This window comes from Euleptes europaea, chromosome 6, assembly GCF_029931775.1.
Source record: "Euleptes europaea isolate rEulEur1 chromosome 6, rEulEur1.hap1, whole genome shotgun sequence".
In the NCBI taxonomy this organism is placed as follows: domain Eukaryota; kingdom Metazoa; phylum Chordata; class Lepidosauria; order Squamata; family Sphaerodactylidae; genus Euleptes; species Euleptes europaea.
Genome location: NC_079317.1, coordinates 103692920 through 103714770, shown reverse-complemented (window position 1 = coordinate 103714770; position 21851 = coordinate 103692920).

Below are 21851 nucleotides of genomic sequence, written 5' to 3'. Positions count from 1 at the left end.
GAGGGATTCTAGACAAAAGCAAATAATAGATAAAATACAGACAGCAAAAGGACCGTTTTTTACAACAACTGATATACAGAAAGAATTTGAACTATTTTATACAAAATTGTACCAAAAAGATTTGATTTCTGAGAAGAAAATGGAAAAAAATTTAAGTACCGTGAATATCAACAGGTTAACCTCTGAGCAGCGAGATATGATTGATGCCTCAATCACAACAACGAAATTAGAAGAAGCTGTATCTAGGCAAAAGACTGATAAAACACCTGGCCCAGATGGCATTACAGCCATATTTTTTAAATTATTTAAAGAAGATTTAAAGAAGGTGTGTAATTCAATATTGCAAACAGGTCAAGCCCCAGACACGTGGTCACATGCGTTTATATCACTTATTCCTAAGGTTGGAAAGGATCCAGAGAGAGTAGCTAATTATAGGCCTATATCTTTATTGAATGTGGATTACAAAATATATGCCTCAATATTATCAAATCGGTTAAAGCGAGTTATAACAACCTTGATACATGAGGATCAAGCGGGTTTTGTACCTGGAAGGCAGATAAAGGACAATTTGAGGGCATTATTTGATGTAATAGAATATTATGAACAAAATATACAACATAAAGTGGCTCTCATTTTTTTGGATGCGGAGAAAGCCTTTGATATGGTTTCGTGAAAGTTCATGAAAAAGGTTTTGGAAAAGATGAACTTTGGAACTAAATTTCGAAAAGGGATTGATGCCATTTACAATGTGCAAAAAGCTAAAATATTAGTAAATGAATCAATATCAGCTAATTGTGAGATACAAAAAGGAACAAGACAAGGTTGTCCACTTTCCCCTTTATTGTTCATTTTGACTTTAGAAACTCTCTGTAGCAATTCATGGTCTAAAAGTAAACAAACATGAGTATAAATTAAGAGCTTTTGCAGATGACTTGTTTATTTTGGATGACCCAAATCGATCCATAAATGAGTTGATGCTCTTATTGAAACAATATAGTGAAGTTTCAGGATTTAAGATAAATCAAGATAAGACTCAGATATTATTCAAGAATCTTTCTAAAGAACAGAAGGATTTTATGGGTATTTCTAACTGGGAGAAAACAAATAAAATACAATATTTGGGAGTTTGGATTACAAATAAAAGCAAGGACTTATTGACAAATAACTATTCTAAACTTTGGGAAGCAGTCAAAAAAGACATGATATTGTGGTCAAATAAAAATATTTCATTATTGGGTCATATTGCTGTAGTACAAATGAATATTTTGGCAAGGTTGTTGTTTTTGTTTCAGAATCTACCAATACTAACGCAAACAAAATATTTTGACACATGGAGGAAAGACCTGTTGAATTTCATTTGGCAAGGGAAAAGGCCAAGGATTGCATACAAATACCTAGTAGATACGAAAGAGAGAGGAGGATTTGCCCTTCCTAATTTCAAACTTTATGCGGAAGCTTCAGCTTTGGTATGGCTAAAAGATTGGATACTGTTGAAGAATGCACGTTTACTAGACTTGGAAGGCTTTAATAAAAGATTTGGGTGGCATGGGTATTTGTGGTATGATAAAACTAAAATTCATATGGCTTTTCAACATCATATTATTAGATCATCTTTGATAAAAACTTGGCTGAGATATAAACATCTGTTAGAGACAAAGACACCACTATGGATATCTTCACAAGAAATGTTAACTTTGCGACCATTAAGTCCATCACAATTTATAACATATCAAGATCTTTTAAAATGGGAAGAGAACAAATGTGCCTTAAAAGACTCTGAAGATGTCAAAGACTATTTAACTTGGTTCCAATATCATCAAATACAATCTGTATATATTCAAGACATGAAAACGGGATTTCTTAAAGAAAAATCAGTTTTACAACAGACACTTTTGGACAATGCTGATCACTTAATTTCAAAGGTGTATAAGCTTCTATTGTTGTTATATACAGAACAAGAAAAAATTAAGCCAACGATGATTACTTGGGCACAAACAATTGGTCATACTATTTCCTTGAATTGCTGGGAAAGACTTTGGTCAAGAGATATATATGAAAAAGATTCTTTCCCAATCGATAAGGGAGAATATTTACAAAATGATTTACAGATGGTATTGACACCGAAAAAACTGTCCAAAATGTACAGTACAATGTCACCAAATTGCTGGAAATGTCAGGATAAAGTTGGTTTTTTTCATCATGTTTGGTGGCTTTGTGACAAAGCAAAAAACTTTTGGGTTATGATATATAATGAGTTAAGATTAATTTTACAACAAAATATCCCTAAAACCTCAGAGATGATGTTGTTAAGCATTATACCAGACCATATTATAACACAACGAATTCAATTATTACCAACGGTTATACTATAGAAATATATGAATGAGGAAGTATTCTTTTTTTAATAATTATAGAATGTTTTATAAAGAATTACAAAATAATAGCAAAGAGGATTATGAAGATAAGTTAGAGATAGAAGAAGGAAGAGGGGAAGTCACAGTAGAGAGTATTGTTAGTAGCATATATAGTAGGTTAAACTAAGACTTTGAAGAGATTAAAGGATAATGTTAACTGAATGTATGGAATATATGAAAAAATAATAAAAACTTTTTTTAAAAAAAGCAACAACAGGGAAACGACGCATGCCTGGAAAATACCCTAATGAACAGAAGCAGACAGGCCATTTAGGTTATCAGGAAAATTCTCAGTGGGCTGAGAGGGCCACCTCTTCCCAAGCTTCTCCTGTACCGCGGTTGACCCCCAGACTCATTCCCCTCCCTCCATGGGTGCTCTCATCTGGCAGCAGATCCATTGCCTGTGCCAATTCTGTCCCCCTTACCCCTTGTCAGCTGCCAGGCTGCAGCCTCAAGGTAAGAGGGTCTGCACAGGTTCTCTACTCCCACTTTGGGGATGGGGGGGTCTGGTGTGGATGGGGGTGGGTGGGTCTGGTGTGTATGGCCAGAGCACTGATTGCAGGGCTCTTCAGTGCCTGAACCTTCAGGGATAGGGTGCGGTGTGTGTGTGTTAAAACACATGCAACTTGAAGCTCATTGGGACCTGGGATCTGTATTTTCTAGATCAATCATAGCAGGATAGGAATGAAGGGAGTGTGAGGCTGGGCATCCTCAGAGCCACAATATTCTACTTAGGCACCCTTCAGCCTCTTGTGAAAGGGGTCCACTCAACCTCAGAATAGGGAGGGGGGTTGTAGCCACCCTATGTTCTCCTCTCTTTCCAGTCCTAGCCTGAACAAAAGCACCAGGCATGCCCTCTCTGGCTGGATTCTTAGCCCCTTACACATAATTGGCACAGTAATTAACACAGCAAAGGTGCACAACCTGATTAAAGTGTGTGTGTGTGTGTCACAGCTGACTTATGGCGACCCCCTTGGGGTTTTCAAGGCAAGAGACATTCAGAGTGGGTTTGCCATTGCCCACCTCCGTGTGGGCTGAGAGAGCTCTGAGAGAACGGTGACTGGCCCAAGGTCACCCAGCAGGCTTCATGGGGAGGAGTGGGGAATTGAACCCAGTTCTCCAGATTAGAGTCTGCTGTTTTCAACCACTGCACCATGATTAAAGTGTACATAAAGGTTTATTCAGGAATTAACATAGTTGACAGTAAAAAGAAAAGAGAAAGCCCTAACTACATGACTAGCAGAGAGTGCAAGAATCAGAGTGGGACTTCTGAGAAGAAGGAGGCTATTGCCCTAAGACTAGCAATCTGAAGACAGACAAGGAAAGACACTTAACAGGAGAGAAGGTGCTGATGTCACTTTCCTATCTAATTGTCTTCTTGCTGCCCCCTTCAGGGTCTTCTTCTCTTCTTCTTTGTACACCAGACATTGCCTATTCCACCTAGGATTGCCTGGTCCCTCTTCGCCACCGGAGCAGAGCCTGAGGAGGGCAGGGTTTGGGAGGGGAGGGACTTCAATGCCATAAAGCCCAATTGCCAAATCTGCCATTTTCTCAAGGGGAACTGATTTCTATCACTTGGAGATCAGTTGTAATAGTGGGAGATCTCCAGCCACTACCTGGAGGTTGGCAACCCTATTCAGAATACCCTGCAAACGTTCTCAAGTAATCCTTGTTGGCTTACCCGCCAACACAAACCTCATCACAGCCTCACTTTGGGGGTTACCGCATTATGTATACCCAGCGATGTATTAAGAGTTTGAAAATGTTATAAAAAACATCGCTTTAAAAGGGTTTTTGGATACTACGGCTAAAAAATGGTCGGAAGACGTCTTCACAGCTAAAGGGGCCAAACAAAGTGCGGACAGTATTTTTTATAACATTTTCAAACTCTTAATACATTGCTGGGAATACATAATGCGGTAACCACTGTTTAGCAAAAGTAGTATGTCAGCAAGAAAAACTGGGGGAAGAAATAATGTTTTGCATCAAGAAAAGTATATTTACATGCCTGCCTGGTAAGGAGGAGAATATTTAATGAAGATGGTCGTGACTTAACAGCACTGAACACTCACACAATTTTTCTCTAAACCTCTTAGCGCACAATCTGTGAAGATATTCTCATGTTAGCCCCACTGAAATGACCTCCTCAGCTCTGCCCCTAGACCTGATCAGAAGCATGCAGAGGACCACTGTAATGCTTTTATTGCAGGACCATATGTAGCTTCTCAGTCCACCCTACCAGTGAGCCAATTACACCTCTCTCTCCCCCCCCCCAATATGTTTTGGCTTGCTAGATATTTGATAGCTCATACCCTCATTTTTCCCCTTATAAGGAGGAAACAAAAAGAGGAGGTTTTCTGAGGCCCAGTGGGCTGCCACACATAACTAAACGGTCACAAATTGTGGAAGTCTGTTTCAAGGCTGTGAGGAAGATTACTACCATTTCATATTGTCATAACTCTCCATCCCAAGTTGCAGCCTGTTGCTTTGACCAAAAAAAGCCTCTCCAGCAACAGTATCTATGCTATACCTTATGAGAATGTCCCATATAATTTTAAATAGGTTCTTAAAGGATGCCAGCATGTTTATATGTGCATGACTGGCAGTTTCTCCATCCAGACATAATACCTGCATATATGGATGTGGTTGGTCATGCATACTCAAAGCCTTTTGTCTTCCATGACCAAGAGGATGTTTTACAAATATCAGGCAGCTTTTTCCTTACTGTACTTTGTGCCTTCCTGCTCACACAAGGGTCCCAATAGCCAACAGGAAAGAAAAGTCCTTCTGCCGCTATAAAGGGAAAAAACAAAAGCCATATGCAGTCTGGAGAAGGAATTAGAACTGTTTTCTCTGATCCTTTCTCCTAATCATACTTCCTGTTATTCCTACAGTAGAGCCTCCCAGTCACAGCCAACCTAGAAAGGAACTAGATGGATGAAATAGATAATGCCATGGCTCAGAAAATCAGCCTCAAAGTTTACAGAAAATGGCCTTAAAATTTCATGAACTCTGACTAGGAAGGTTCGTTTTTGGGTGCCTTTTCCCTTCCATGGTTCCCTTTCACATCACAAACTAGGGAGAAAACAGAAAAAGGATGCGGAAATTATAAGCCATGCTTTCTCCTTAACTGGAGGGACTGCTGCACTAATACTTTATATAACATGCAATGTTTCCTCATGATTAAACTTTCTTATGATTAACCCCAATGCATAGGGCAAGATTTATTTTTCACCACATTTTAAAGAGGGGGGTGGGGACTTGACCAAGGAAGGAAGTACAGGGAACAGTCATCACATGGAGATTATTTCCTATTAAAAACAATTTGTATAAATTTACCCTGTATGCCTCTGGATTTGGAGGGGGAATTCAGTATTTCTCAACAACACATCTGTTTAATTACAATAACTTGTAATTTTTTTTAAAAAAAATGAATATAATAGCAACCAACAAGACAAAAACCAACTTTTGCACCTATACAGTTTGGATTACTTGCAAAAGGCAAGCAGACAAGAACCTATCACAGAAATGTGGAAATTATGGAGGAGACATGTCTACTGAGAATATCAGAATTTAGCCAGAAGCCTGAAGATAACACCATAAAACATTATAATGTTTGAAACCCTTCACTCCAGATATTATATTATCTGTGTACAAGCATTCAACTGTGCATAAACTGACCATGTGAAGAGGAGAATGACCCATCCTAATCCCATGCATTTAGTGGAATGTTAGCATGTACCTTACTGTACTTTAATCTGTCAGCATAAATTACTGGTGGGTATGGATTTTTACTATAGTCTTCTCCCAACTTCATTCCCTTCCAACTCCAAGAAAGCTGAATCTTTGGGTTGCGGGATCCACATAGACTTATAGCCACATGGGTTGGGAGCCTCTTCCATTAGCAGCCCCTTGACCCATAAGGTTGTTAAGCCATGTGGGTTTTGTGACCCTGTGGATCAACTTTCTGGAGGTCAAAAGGGACTGCTAGGGAAGGGGAATGTGGCAAGGAGCCATGCTCCTTCCATTGCCAAATCTGCTGGAACCAACAATTCACCAAGACTCAGAATGCACAATGAGAGAGATTCTTTCTTTGTGGAAGCTCCAATTACAAAGAAATCCTATGCATGCACAAAGGGCCCTGTGCAGACAACCTACTGAATATGCAAAGATTGGGGGGGAGCCAACGGGTATGATTCTCATTCCCCTTTATGCACAATCAATGCACTAAAAATCCTATAAAATATAAAAATCCCACTTAAGTACACATTGAATTGCAGACCAAGTTTTGTTGCGTTATCTCAATATTCAAGAGAAATGCAGCATTACAGTGTATTCTCCATCTTCTCTAGCCGCCTTGAAAACAGATTAAGGAATCAAGCTGAGGTTCAAAGATGCAACATCCCAAACTTGCTCATCAACTTCCCTTTCAACATTTCAGCCTTTGTCAGATATCCCATTGCAACATATTTGGCATTTCACTCTCTCCTTTGAAAAAAGGACACATGGATCAAGCTTGCATTATAGGTTCTTGTAGGTTATCCGGGCTGTGTAACCGTGGTCTTGGAATTTTCTTTCCTGACGTTTCGCCAGCAACTGTGGCAGGCATCTTCAGAGTAGTAACACTGAAGGACAGTGTCTCTCAGTGTCAAGGGTGTAGGGAGAGTAATATATAGTCAGAAAGGGGTTGGGTTTGAGCTGAGTATTGTCCTGCAAAAGTATTGTCCTGTAAGTATCAAGATAATGTGCTAATGAGGGTATGGTATGTTAATATGGAACCATTGTATCCTGAAGTGATCTGGTAATGTGTGTAATCCAAAGCTAATCTGTATGGCTATTGTTGAATGTTGTCTTTGTCTGGAGGTTTTTCAGGGCAGGAAGCCAAGCCTTATTCATTCTTAAACTCTCCTCTTTTCTGTTAAAGTTGTGCTGATGTTTATGAATTTCAATGGCTTCTCTGTGCAATCTGACAAAATAGTTGGTAGAATTGTCCAGTCTTTCAGTGTCTTGGAATAAGACCCTGTGTCCTGTTTGTGTCAGTCCATGTTCAGCCACTGCTGATTTCTCAGGTTGGCCAAGTCTGCAGTATCTTTCATGTTCTTTTATCCTTGTTTGTATGCTGCGTTTTGTGGTCCCGATGTAAACTTCTCCACAGCTGCAAGGTATACGATATACTCCTGCAGAGGTGAGGGGGTCTCTTTTGTCTTTTGCTGATCGTAGCATTTGTTGTATTTTCTTGGTGGGTTTAAACACTGTTTGTAGGTTATGTTTTTTCAAAAGTTTCTCCATCCTATCAGTGACTCCTTTAATAAATGGCAAGAATACCTTTCCTATGGGAGACTGTTTTTCTTGAGTTTTCTGATTTTTGTTTGGTTTAATGGCCCTTCTGATTTCATTCTTGGAGTAGCTGTTTGCTAGCAGTGCGTGATTTAGATGATTAGTTTCTTCCTTGAGAAACTGTGGTTCACAGATCCGTCTTGCACGGTCCATTAATGTTTTGATTATTCCTCTTTTCTGTCGGGGGTGGTGGTTGGAGTTTTTGTGTAAGTAGCGATCTGTGTGAGTTGGTTTCCGGTAGACCTTGTGACCTAACTGAAGGTTTGTTTTACGGATGACAAGGGTATCAAGAAATGGGAGTTTACCCTCAATTTCCTTTTCCATGGTAAACTGAATGTTTGGATGGATATTATTAAGATGGTTTAGAAAGTCCATTAATTTTTCTTCACCATGGCTCCAAATGGTAAATGTATCATCTACGAACCTGAACCAGACTGTAGGTTTGTAAGGTGCTGATTCTAATGCTGTCTTTTCAAAATATTCCATGTAAAAGTTTGCTATTACTGGACTGAGTGGACTTCCCATAGCTACTCCATCAATCTGTTCATAAAATTCTTGATCCCATAGGAAATAACTTGTTGTCAAACAATTTGACCACCCTCCTACAGGACCACATTGGAAAAACCACTTCTTACATCAAAGATTCAACTCACTTCATCAACAAAATCAGTCCGTTAAGACTCAATCCAAAGGATATATTAATCAGTTTTGATGTTGTATCCCTCTTTACCAAGGTTCCAGTAAAAGACACAATCTCATTGATTAACCAGATTTTTCCAGAAGATATAACAGCCTTATTTCACCATTGTTTGACAACAAGTTATTTCCTATGGGATCAAGAATTTTATGAACAGATTGATGGAGTAGCTATGGGAAGTCCACTCAGTCCAGTAATAGCAAACTTTTACATGGAATATTTTGAAAAGACAGCATTAGAATCAGCACCTTACAAACCTACAGTCTGGTTCAGGTTCGTAGATGATACATTTACCATTTGGAGCCATGGTGAAGAAAAATTAATGGACTTTCTAAACCATCTTAATAATATCCATCCAAACATTCAGTTTACCATGGAAAAGGAAATTGAGGGTAAACTCCCATTTCTTGATACCCTTGTCATCCGTAAAACAAACCTTCAGTTAGGTCACAAGGTCTACCGGAAACCAACTCACACAGATCGCTACTTACACAAAAACTCCAACCACCACCCCCGACAGAAAAGAGGAATAATCAAAACATTAATGGACCGTGCAAGACGGATCTGTGAACCACAGTTTCTCAAGGAAGAAACTAATCATCTAAATCACGCACTGCTAGCAAACAGCTACTCCAAGAATGAAATCAGAAGGGCCATTAAACCAAACAAAAATCAGAAAACTCAAGAAAAACAGTCTCCCATAGGAAAGGTATTCTTGCCATTTATTAAAGGAGTCACTGATAGGATGGAGAAACTTTTGAAAAAACATAACCTACAAACAGTGTTTAAACCCACCAAGAAAATACAACAAATGCTACGATCAGCAAAAGACAAAAGAGACCCCCTCACCTCTGCAGGAGTATATCGTATACCTTGCAGCTGTGGAGAAGTTTACATCGGGACCACAAAACGCAGCATACAAACAAGGATAAAAGAACATGAAAGATACTGCAGACTTGGCCAACCTGAGAAATCAGCAGTGGCTGAACATGGACTGACACAAACAGGACACAGGGTCTTATTCCAAGACACTGAAAGACTGGACAATTCTACCAACTATTTTGTCAGATTGCACAGAGAAGCCATTGAAATTCATAAACATCAGCACAACTTTAACAGAAAAGAGGAGAGTTTAAGAATGAATAAGGCTTGGCTTCCTGCCCTGAAAAACCTCCAGACAAAGACAACATTCAACAATAGCCATACAGATTAGCTTTGGATTACACACATTACCAGATCACTTCAGGATACAATGGTTCCATATTAACATACCATACCCTCATTAGCACATTATCTTGATACTTACAGGACAATACTTTTGCAGGACAATACTCAGCTCAAACCCAACCCCTTTCTGACTATATATTACTCTCCCTACACCCTTGACACTGAGAGACACTGTCCTTCAGTGTTACTACTCTGAAGATGCCTGCCACAGTTGCTGGCGAAACGTCAGGAAAGAAAATTCCAAGACCACGGTTACACAGCCCGGATAACCTACAAGAACCAATGAACTCTGACCGTGAAAGCCTTCGACAATATCTTGCATTATAGGTTTAGACTTACGATTCTGCTTTGCACGAAATTCCACTCCAGTGTTTCAGTGTTCATTAGAAATGTCATGGTCTATTCATATACCCATAATGAATGCCAAATGACCAAATTGAACCACAGGTGTTCACACCACAATGGGCATGTTGGAGGCTTTTAGTTGCTCAATAACGCTATGGAAGAATCACTCATATTTGTGAGAAGCACACCTGAAATGTAATGAAAACATTAAAATATATTGGGCAGGGGGCACTTCTGATGTTTTGCCCAACTGTCAGACTAATTTAACAATTGTCTTTGAATTCTTCAATTTGCTTAATAATCCCATCATGATATCATGAATGATTGTTTCACACAAAATTTATTGAACATAGTGTTCACAGTTAAACTGAAATTCTGCAACCAGATTACAGTCTCCAGATCTTCAAAAAGCAATAACCAGCACACAGCCCAAGAATTCCTTGAGTAGTCTCCAATTTGCCATGTGAATTTTACTTTTCCAATATAAGGAGAAAAGAACCATTGTTACAAGTATCTGTTCTAATCAATACTGTCTTACATTTGACCTACTTGTGAAAATGTCCAAAATTATAGATACAACTGAATCTGGAAACTAAGTTATTTGTTTGTTTTTGAAAATTACTATGCTGCCCTAAAGTGCATTTAAGGCTTCTTACAGTATATAAAATCAACAACCCCTGTATAAAACAATATAAACCCACATTTACAGCAATAAGAGCTCCATATTATGAACATAATAAAAACTACAATTTTTACCTTAACAAAAACAATAAAATATTTCTATCTCAAAATGTATAGGATGCAGATATTAGCTACATATAATTTTTTTAAAACCGGAAAATTCAGCCTTTGCTGTCTATATCATAGTTGCTAATGAGACTAGTAGGTTTCCATCAGTACAGATTATACACACAATACAGTGTGACTGTAGACAGTCACACTGGGAAACACAGAATAGGGTAGAAATGGAGGGAGGCTGTGTTTCTATTTTAAGGTTTCTTTTCTTTTTTAATTCCAATCAGCATTTGAGCATTAGCGGAAGTCATAGGTCACCACAAACATTGTGACTTTGGAGGACAAAAGGGCTAGGAGGTCAAACTGCAGCTGCCATTCATGTCCTGACAGAGGTTGCCTTCCTAAGGCGTGCCTTGCCCTGCTTTCTCCCCAAGGAGGAACACTGTATATTCTCATCCCCAGATGCTGGATGCTGGCAATAGATCCACATCTCCTAATTCATCTGGATCATACTTCCCTGATTCTGGAGGAAAAGGTGAATTCTTGGCAGTGATCCTGGGGGTATGACATGAGAAAAGCCAAAAACGGGGGGGGACCCCCTCTTGCCAGGTTTTTTTAGTGTGCCTCCATGTCTATTTTTTAATATTGGGTTAATTAGCTCTACATCTCTGGCTCTGAACTAGCTCATTATGTGATTTTCTCGTCTTTTTCCATCCCTAACTGCACCCCATATACTCCCTAGAAAAACTCTGGAAAATAAAGTGTGATCTAGTTATGACTGCCTGACCTAATTGATCAACAAACATTGAACTTTTTCAAGATTGTTTGTACATTTTGGCAATCATTTAGTATTCATTTAGAAATGGACATTTGTAACACAGGGGAAATATTCCTGACACACCTACTTTATAGTTTTGTTGGAGATACTACTAAGATAACATATGGGGAACACCCTGAATACGGTGAATTTTTTTATAATGAATAATAATAACGATAACTAGGGTTTCATGACACCTATGCCTTTACCATATCTGGTACATTGAACAAATTTATTGAGTTGGTAGTAGTCTGAGTGAGAGCTAATAAACTGAATCACAGTTCAGGGGTGACTGAGGTGCTGTTGACCACAAAGATGGCTGTTAAACTGTGCTGAATGGGGTTGTGACCCACCTAAAATCAGGGGTGCAGATTGGAGTACTTTTTATAGCTGATCTCATCTTTCGATATCCAAGCAGAATTTATGATATTGACATGGAAGCAAGTGGATTAGGAGTTCCTCCAGGACATAACCACCAGCAGTCTTGCTTTATAAGAAATAGTGTCTTTTATTTACAGTGCACAGATAAAACATACCATCACGTACACTTCTCCACTACTACTTCCAGGCTGTAATTGGTATAATTGGTGTTACAGAAGCACAGTTACACAGCCTTATATACACTCACTGCAGCTGATCTGAATTAGGCCACCTGTGGACCTGTGCAAAGCATTGCATCAGCAAACTGCCCAGATCCGGATTCCTGCAGTTCCCTTTGGTACCAGCAAGGCTATTGCTTCTGCTGACATCATCTTTGACCTCTCAGAGCTCTAAGATCTGACAGCTATCACACAGCTGTTACTGTCAGATTATTACAATCAACTTGATACTCTGACAGATATGCCAATTTGGAAAGGAATGATCTTGTCACGATTATCGCTGCTAGGGTTATATCAGGTATAGATAACTATGATGTGTTTTACATGAGATTTCCTTTGAAGATCACTTAGAACTTCAGTTGGTCCACAACTGCAAGATTATGAATAAGGATGCACCACAATAAACATATTATAATCTACACTGGTTTCTAGTTGGTTGACAAGTGCAATTCAAAGTGCTAATTAAAAATAATAACTTCCTTAATTTACTCCTTCATTTCTTTAAGCACCCACTCAGGTTCATAGTCATACAGCTAAATGGGGGTTGTTTCAGGATCACGTAGGAGTGCTGTTGAACAATCCCCCTTGAGCCAGATGCAATTTTGGGTGTAGAGTTCAGTGGGCTGTGCAGATGGAATTTGGAGCCTACCACTTTGTGGGGGCAGCAGCCACCACTGATTTTTAACCAGAAATTTTCCTATTCTAAAAAGATGATTTCATTCTGCAAGTAAGTGCAAGCTGTCATGTCACGCTTTTTTAAAACATTTTTCAACAAGTACTTAAACTGGGTGAATCAGTGTTCTAAGTGAAGTGAGCCAACCCTGGTGACAACCATACCTCAAACCACACGTCAGGAGTAAGAAGGAAGGAGATCCACAGTTTAGTCATTTTTAGCCTACACCAACAAGGGAGAAAGCAAGAGAAGGATGGTAGCACAAAGTCTACCACAACTGGAAGATTAGATACATATGTCCTATTTCAAGAGCTGTCTTCCACTAGCATTGTTCTGAGCAGAGATATCCAGAAGCAGCATAAAACATCCGCAACTGGTACACGCACCGTGAGAAAATATTAAATAGGTACAATTGGAGGGTATGCCATTTTCCCAAGGCCTGAACCCCTTTTACCCATGCACCTACTCTTGTTGTTGCTGTTACTTGGACCTCACACATACAGCCCTGCCCACTAACTCAAAGAGGAACTTTAGAATAACATTTGCATCCTTGTGACTGTCACATTATCCGGCTCATGGCCCTTGAGATATTTGTTCTTCCTGTTTGTCCATGTCATAGGCTTGAATGATTTATTGTAGCTTTCTAAAGGTTGTGTAGAACTGGCTCACATGTGCTGGATAATGCAAAGGTCTTCCCCCAAGGGAGAAATTAACAACTGAAGACACAGACTGCAGAAGGTTCCTGCTGCAAGTGTGCCAAAGACTTATCAGGCACAGAGGTACTGTTCTTTCCTATGGGGGATCAGCTTTGTCTCTAGTCTCAAGGATGTCATTTCAAGTTTCATAGGTGGGGGAAAGCAGAGGTTTTATCTGGCAGAGGCAGTGTTCTCAGCATATTCAAAAGCTTGCTATTGGATATATTCAAGACTAAATTGCCAAACAGCAGTTTATTTTAAGAGCCATTATCTTATTTTCATCTTCTATTTCCTATCTCAGTATCTATTTCAGATATCAGGGGCTTCTGAGGAATCTGCAGAGGTTGTCTGACACCAGGGTAGGAGAAATCACCCCTCCCTTTCCAACCTCCCCAAGCTGTCAAGGCCCTCTGACATAAGAGGCTCACTGTGCATGCATGTATGAAAGTCAACCCCTGTTCACATAAAAAATCAGGGCAACATGTGTAAAGGGAAAATGAGACCAAGTGTCCTGGCCCTGCTCTCTCCTCTGTGTGTTCACCTGCATGTGGGTACAATACCTATGTTACAAACTGTACACATATAGGTGCCATTTCTAGGATCAGGAACTTTGGGAAAGCAGCATCCCAAGTTCTGTATATTTTGAACACCCATAGGATGTTTGAGAGAAGATACATAGACAAGAGGCAGGGCCAGCACACTCAGTGGAGAGTGGGTGCACTCAGTCCCGCTTCCCCTCTGTGAACATTGGTTTGTCCATGAATATGGGCAACCACTACCCAGCACAGAATAGTCTTCACTAAACATCAAAAGCTGTAAAGTGACATGGCCAGATGGGTCTCCTTTGAAAATGGCCTCTACAACTTTGATGTCACAATAGAAAAGGCCTTGAAATGCACATCACACAATTTCCAGCAGATGTGGATCACTAAGCAACACCTCCTGGGAGGTCTTACTAATAAGGGATGTTAACAGATATCTAACATCCATGTAATACTTTTTTATGAGGACCAACTAAATTAACACCTAGTCAAGGTTCTTGGTATGAGTTTCAGTTGTTGCTTCATTGGGATAGTGACAGAATGCTTGGAGCGATACAGCCTCTATGACTGATCTTAGCTTTCTTGGCTTACTATTACATCTAGCTAGAGAGGAGTTGGGAAGGAAGGCAGCATGGTATAGCCTGATCTCATCAGATCTCGGAAGCTAAGCAGTGTCAGTACTTGTATGGGAGACCAAGGAAGACTCTGCAAAGGAAGGCAGTGACAAGCCATCTCTGATTCTCACTTGCCTTGAAAGTCCCTTGACACTGATGATCTAAACTCCTTTCAGTCTTGGTGTCTAATCCAATTATGGGGCTAGGTAGCGCTGATGGGTGATTTTTATCCTGACCTTCTTCAAAGGAATTCACAGCAGCTTACCTAGTTCTCCTTTCCTCCATTTTATCCTTACAACATCCCTGGGAGATAAGTTAAGATGACAGAAAGTGACTGGCTCAAAGTCACCTGGCGAGCTTCATTTCTGAGCAGGGATATGAACTCAGGTCTTCCCAGTCCTAGTCTACTAGTGCCCCATACTGGCTTGAGACCTGGACAGTGTGGCCCTGTTCATTCTCTTGGATGTTTCAGGAGCTTTCAGTACCACCAGCCATGGTATTCTTTTGGGCCACTTGTCTAAGGTGAAGCCAGTACATTTTGTGCCAGTGGTTTTAGTCCTATCAAATCTGGAATGTGGTGCTGAGGACTCTTGTCCAGCTCGGCCCTGCGGTATTTATGCAATTAAATTCCTTGGGGCTACATTTTGTCCAAAGGGCATTTTATCACCTACAGGAAACTGCTAGGTGATGTCATCTGGAGATTCGGAGTGGCATTTTATCAATATACAGATGACATCCAACTCTGTCTCTCCATTTAATCTGTATCAAATGAACCAGCAAATATCCTGAACAGGAAACTGGAATCAGTAATGCGAACAATGAGGTCAAAAAAAATGAGGCTTAGTTCAGACTACCGGTACATGGAGGTTTTGCTAGTAAGTGATCGTTCCGTTCAAAAAGATGAAGCTTCTCCTGTATGTTATGTTCCCACTTAAAGATCAGGCATGCAGTGCTGGAAACCTTCTGGACTCATCCTTACAACTGGAAGCCCAAGTGGCATGTGTTATACAAATATTTCTCACCAGTATTTCAGCTGCACTACCTTTTGGACACAGATGATCTTGCCACAAAGGGAAACTGCCTGAAAAGAATTAACTCTGAGTAATGTCCTGCCACAACCACCTCTGCCTTGTGAAATGTCAGCAAAAGAAAGGAAATGTCCCCTTCTGTTCCATGTAGGCCATTAGAACTAGAGTGTGGGTTGCCATGGGTCTGCCATAGGGTTACAAACTGCCCGGGAGAAAAATGTCCAGTCCTTTTAATAGAAGATTAACGGGATGTTGTTTATCAGTTGATGTTATTTACCTCCTTCCAAGAAAAGCTTTAGCTGCCTATTTCTACACATTAAGCATCTATTAAAAGGACAGGACACTCTGCCCTCAGGCAGTTGGCAACCTTAGTATGCCACTACACACATTGTCCTCATGGTAAATCAGCCTTTTTGGCTATAATGGTTAGAAGTTCACACTCATCATGTGGATCAGGCTCATCCTATTTCACATTCCCAGCAGCCAGAGGGAGGGGCATGGAGACCTACATCTAGGGTTGCCAACCTCCAAGTGAGACCTGGAGATTTCCTGGCATCACAACTGAACTCCAGGTGACTGAGATCAGTTCCCCTGCAGAAAATGCTGCTTTGGAGGATGGACTCCACAACATTGTATCTGGCTGAGGTCTCGGCCCTTCCTAAACTCCACCCTCCCCAGACTCTATTCCCAAATCTCCAGGAATTTCCCAACCCAAAGTTGGCAACCCTATCCCCAACCTACATGGTATAAATTTCTATATATTGTGACCACATGAAGCTAATTCACTGCCATGTCACTCTGACTTTGAGAGTTGCCACCTGGTTGGCTATAAACTGGTTTGATCCCAGACTCAGTCCTAGACCATTGCCAATTTACATATAATTAAGTATAGATCCATAGAAATTAGAAATGGAGTTTACTGGAAGCCCAGATGATCCTTCATCTCCTGTCATACATCTCCATTCTGAGCAAAAAGATTTGTCACTATATATGTCTCTCCAGACTGTTAACTTCAGCAGCAAAACAGAGAACTACCTTTATTGCCATCTGCATGTTACTTATTCTAGCCAGCAGTATTTGCTTTTCCTGTTTGTGTAAGTGAGAGGTCGAAGCCAATTTTCTTGAGCCTTCTTTCCTGATTTACTGTTAGCCATTTCATGTCCCACAGGGGCAGCCTGATCCCTAACAGCTGGGGTTAACTCTACAAACACAAGGGGTTGTGGAGCCCTTTGATGTAGGAAGTAGAGTGTGAAAGCGGGTTTGAAATTCCTCCCCTTGTCTCACAAGGCACGGAAAGCAACAATAAAGCCTACTATTTCACTTTGGCTCCCTGAAGGCTCATATTTAATTCAGTTCAATGGCAGGGTCGCATCTCACATAGGATTGCCTTGCCAGTTATCCCTTATTTTGAGAGAGATATCTCTTACTCCAAATAGTCACTGCAGCTATCATATAAACAGGTTTTTAAAAACATGATCAGTGATTCTCCATTTTGTCATAAACACCGAACAGTTTCTTGGGCTCTCTTATTTTCAAAGAGCTGGTCTGACCACATTTCTGGCCATGTTCGTTGTTCAATGTCTAGTCTCGGGTCCCATTTATCATGGGAGAGCCAGCGTGGTGTGGTGGTTAAGAGCGGTGAACTCTAATCTGTATGGCCAGGTTTGTTTCCCCACTCCTCCTGCTGGGTGACCCTGGCCTAGTCGCAGTTCTCTCTGAACTCTCTCAGCCTCACCTACCTCACAAGGTGTCTGTTGTGGAGAGAGGAAGGGAAGGCAATTGTAAGCCGGTTTGAGACTCCTTCGAGAAAATCGGGGTATAAAACAACTCTTTTTCTTCTTCATTGTTCACCATGCTGCTTCATAATGCTAGCACTTCCAGTTTTTCCTTTCCTGTTCTCATGGTTCAGAAGAGACTAATTTTTGACCCTTGGTTAGGAAAAGATTATTATAAAAATGAATAGCTTATAGCTATTAGACATAACTGTTAAGAACGAAACCTGTGCATTCAGGGACAGAATACCTCTGGTTGCCAGAGAATACCTCTTGTAGGGACAAAATAGCTATGAGCACCTTGGGAACATTTCACTGGCTTTTCTTACCTTTGCTTACCTGTAACATGACAAACAGCAGTTGCTGTTGTTCTTTCTTCTGCACAACTGTGACCTCAGGTTAAAAGTACCTCAAAAGAAAGCAGCATAGCAGTTGAGGTACCCAGAGCTTGGTCATTTATGCATGGGAGTTTTACCTGGTGCTCGATGTTCGCTCATCCCACACTTTTCTGTTGTGAATGCTGAAAATGCTATGCACCAGCACGATCACCAGCTCAAGTCCGGAAACAGGAGTCCCCACCTCTAGAAAACGCTGAGGAAAACATCCAGTTCCCCTCTCCCGCCCCCCACCCGCTGAAACACAAGTGCCATGTTAAAAAGCATTTCGCAAAAAGGAGCTCTTTTAAAGGGACGGAATGAGGGGGGCATCATTTTAAAACCCATTTTTATGTGACAAATCTACTCAGAAAGAACTCTGGCTGGGTGATGAAAAATCAGGACGCATTTGAGGTCCCTTGAAACATTGCTTTGTAATTGCCTGTAGTGCTTACAGTAAAAAACGCCCCCCTCCCTGCCCCTGCAGCCCCCTTGTCCTGCACTTTGGCTTATGCATGGAGAGGAGGACAATTTGACCCAGGCTGATCTCAAGAGAGATCGAAGAATCTAAATTTAACAGCAATGGCAAGACTCGGGATTTGCAAGGGCTGGCCACTAGGTCATCTCTGAGGACGGAAAACTCATGCATAACTCCAAGGAACACCCAAGTCAGTCCAGGGATGAACATGAGTCCAAGTTCCCATGCATAAAGGACCTTTGTTTGTTAACACTGGATAATCAGGATTAGCTGTGCAGTGATTCAACATCTAGAGGAACAGAAGACATCCCTATTACAATGAATCACAGAACTCAGGAATATAATAATTGCCCATCTAGTCAATTCCAGCATCCTGTTTCCACTAAAGGCCCATCAAATGTCTGAGTCTGGACAAGCAGAGGCCACGAAGGCAGCAACCCTCCCCAGCATCTGGTGTTCAGAACAAACTGCCTCTGTGCTTGGGAAATTCACTGGATCTATTCTGGCTAATAATTACTTTCAGTAGACTTATCTTCTATGCTTTAAACTTAAAAAAAACAAAAACCTGTCCGTATTAGTGGCCATCACAAGCTAGCCCAATTTCGTCAGATCTCGGAATCAAAGTAGGGTTGTCCCTTGTTAGTACTTGGATGGGTCAAGGAATACAAGGGTAGCTACGCAGAGGCAGGCAATGGCAAACCATCTTTGTTTGCAACTTTCCTTGAAAACCCTGTGGGGTCAACATATTTCAGGTGTGTCTTCAGCACACTATGCACACACACACACAGCCCACTCAGGAAACTAACATTTGGTACATAATCCAAGAAACACTGGTTCCTACAAAAGTTAGAAAGGTGACATTTACATACCACAGTCAATACCAAGGGTGAAAAGTTTACCATATATATTTTTGCCATCAAGTCACATCTGACTTATGGTGGTGACCCCGTAGGGTTTTCAAGGCAAGTGACATTCAGAGGTAGTTTGCCATTGCCTGCATCTGCATCATGACCTGGTATTCCTTGGAAGTCTTCCATCCAAATACTTGCTAGGGTCAACCCTGCTTAGCTTCTGAGGTCTGATGAGAGCAGGCTAGTCCGGGCTGTCCAGGTCAGGGCTTACTATATAATTGAGGTCATAATTCCAGCACAAAGTAAGCCAAGGTGAATGTGAAATGGAATGTCTCTTTCCATGCTTACATCGTGCTTGGATTTGGGGATCTCTAATTGGATTCAAGAACACAGATGAATGCTTGCAAGCTTCATTTACTACTATTCATTGATCCCCATGAAAGATTTGTGGGATCACCAGACCCAGTTCACACTGAATTGACATTGTTTAAGATGTTTTGCAAATGATTCTTTGGCTTTCATTTTTTGAATTGTTTATTTTGTTCTCTGTGCTATAAAAGTGCTCTGAAACCCAAACAGCATCCATCCTATTCTCATTCTGAACACCTATAAGTGAATTTACTAAGCTTTGAAAGTTTGCAGCGCATTTAAACAGATGGTTCTTCCCCCTATCGATCACGGGTCACTGAAACCTCTGTCAAGAACTAATTATCACCACACACATTTGTATCCTTCATTTCCACAGCTTTCAACTGTATGTGTGAAAACAGGAGTCAGTCTGCAGAGGCATAAATAGTTGCTGGGGGGAGGTGTCAGTTTTGGGTAATAGTAGTATTTATGCAATGATTTCAAAGTGCTTCGTATGAATTATCATGTTGTATTCTTTACAACAGCCATGCATGGCATGGCAGTGTTTTTCTCCCAGATTAGAGATGGGAGGCAGAGGCTGAAACGGTGACTTGCCTATGGCCACCTAGAATGAATTTGTGGGAAGGCCTTCCAGATCACAGCCAGTAAGCTATACTAGCTCTGAAGGAAGCCAGACTGGGTGAGGCACAATCATTAAACAATGTAATGCTTGGCAGTGCCAGAGGCTAGTAAGGCACTGATGGAGATTTTTCATCTGAGCTGTGTTTTTCCTTATAGCAGTCGGTTGATTTATGAAATCCTTATCTTTCCTTTTCCTTTTAATTGTCTGACCGTGTGTGCAACAACCAGCCAAGACTTGGCACCCTTCATATTATTCATTATTACATTAAGAAGATTCCTATCCCCCCTCCACCCGGCCTTGACTCAATTTGTGCTATATTTGTGTACAGTTTCCTGATTAACTCAAAGCATGAAACTGATGGCAACTGGAAGCTATGATCACATCTGGTTTATTTACTTACTTCATTTAAATTGTGCCATCAAGTTGCAGCCGACTTATGATGACCGTGTAGGGATTTCAAGGCAAGAGATGAATAGAGATGGTTTGCCGTTGCCTGTTTCTGCATAGCAACCCTGGACCGTCTTGGTGGTCTCCCATCCAGGTACTTACCAGGGCTGACCCTGCTTAGCTTCTGAGAGCTGAAAGAAAGGGGTAGCCTGGGCCATCCAGGTCTAGGCACTTCATTTATACCCTGTGTTTCTCCCCAGTGTGGGCACCCAAAGCAGCATACATCTTTCTCCTGTCCTCCATTTTATCCTCGCAACAACCCTGTGAGGTAGCTTAGGCTAAGAGTGTGACTGGCCCAAGGTCACCCAGAAAGCTTCCATGTCAAGTAGTGCAGATTTGAACCTGGGCCTCCCATAGGGTTGCCAGACCCCCGCCCGGGGTGGACAATCCCCTACTTTGGGGGCTTTCCCTCCAACACTATTCAGCCAGCTGGTGGGGGGACTTATCAGCAGCAAACAAAGGTCTAAACATCTGTCCCTGGTGACGCATTAACATCGTTTCCAACACTCACTGGAAGTGACATCATCATGCTGCTGGCGACGTAGGGACATTCTGGTGCATTGGCAAAAACTGTAGTAAAAACGGCTTCTACCAGAGTTTTTGCACAAATACCAGAGTGTTCCCACATCACTGGTGAAATGATGATGTCACTTCTGGTGTACACTGGAAGTGACATCAATACATTGCCTAGGTAGGGTTCCCAACCTCCAGGTACTAGCTGGAGATCTCCTGCTATTACAACTGATCTCCAGCCGATAGAGATCAATTCACCTGGAGAAAAGGGTTTTTGGTAATTGGACTCCATGGCATTGAAGTCCCTCCCCTCCCCAAACCCTGCCCTCCTCAGGCTCCACCCTAAAAACCTCCTGCTGGTGACAAAGAGGGACCTGGCAACCCTATGCCTAGGGTTGCCAAGTGCCATCTGGCTGCCCGACGACCAGCTGAGGGTCCACGCGCAATGCGTGCACCCACACATGCCTGCAGCGGTACGCCACTTCCGGTTTGCAATCAGAAGTGCTGCATTGCAAGAGGTCTTTTCCACTCAAACTGGGAGTTTGAGTGGGAAAGGCCTCTTGTGATGCAGCACTTCCAGTTGTAAAACGCATCACAAAGGGCCGTTTACCAGTTTGAGTGGTAAACCTGATGCAGCACTTCCAGTTGTAAACCGGAAGTGATGTAATCGCGTCGGTGCAGCCATACACACACGTGTGATCC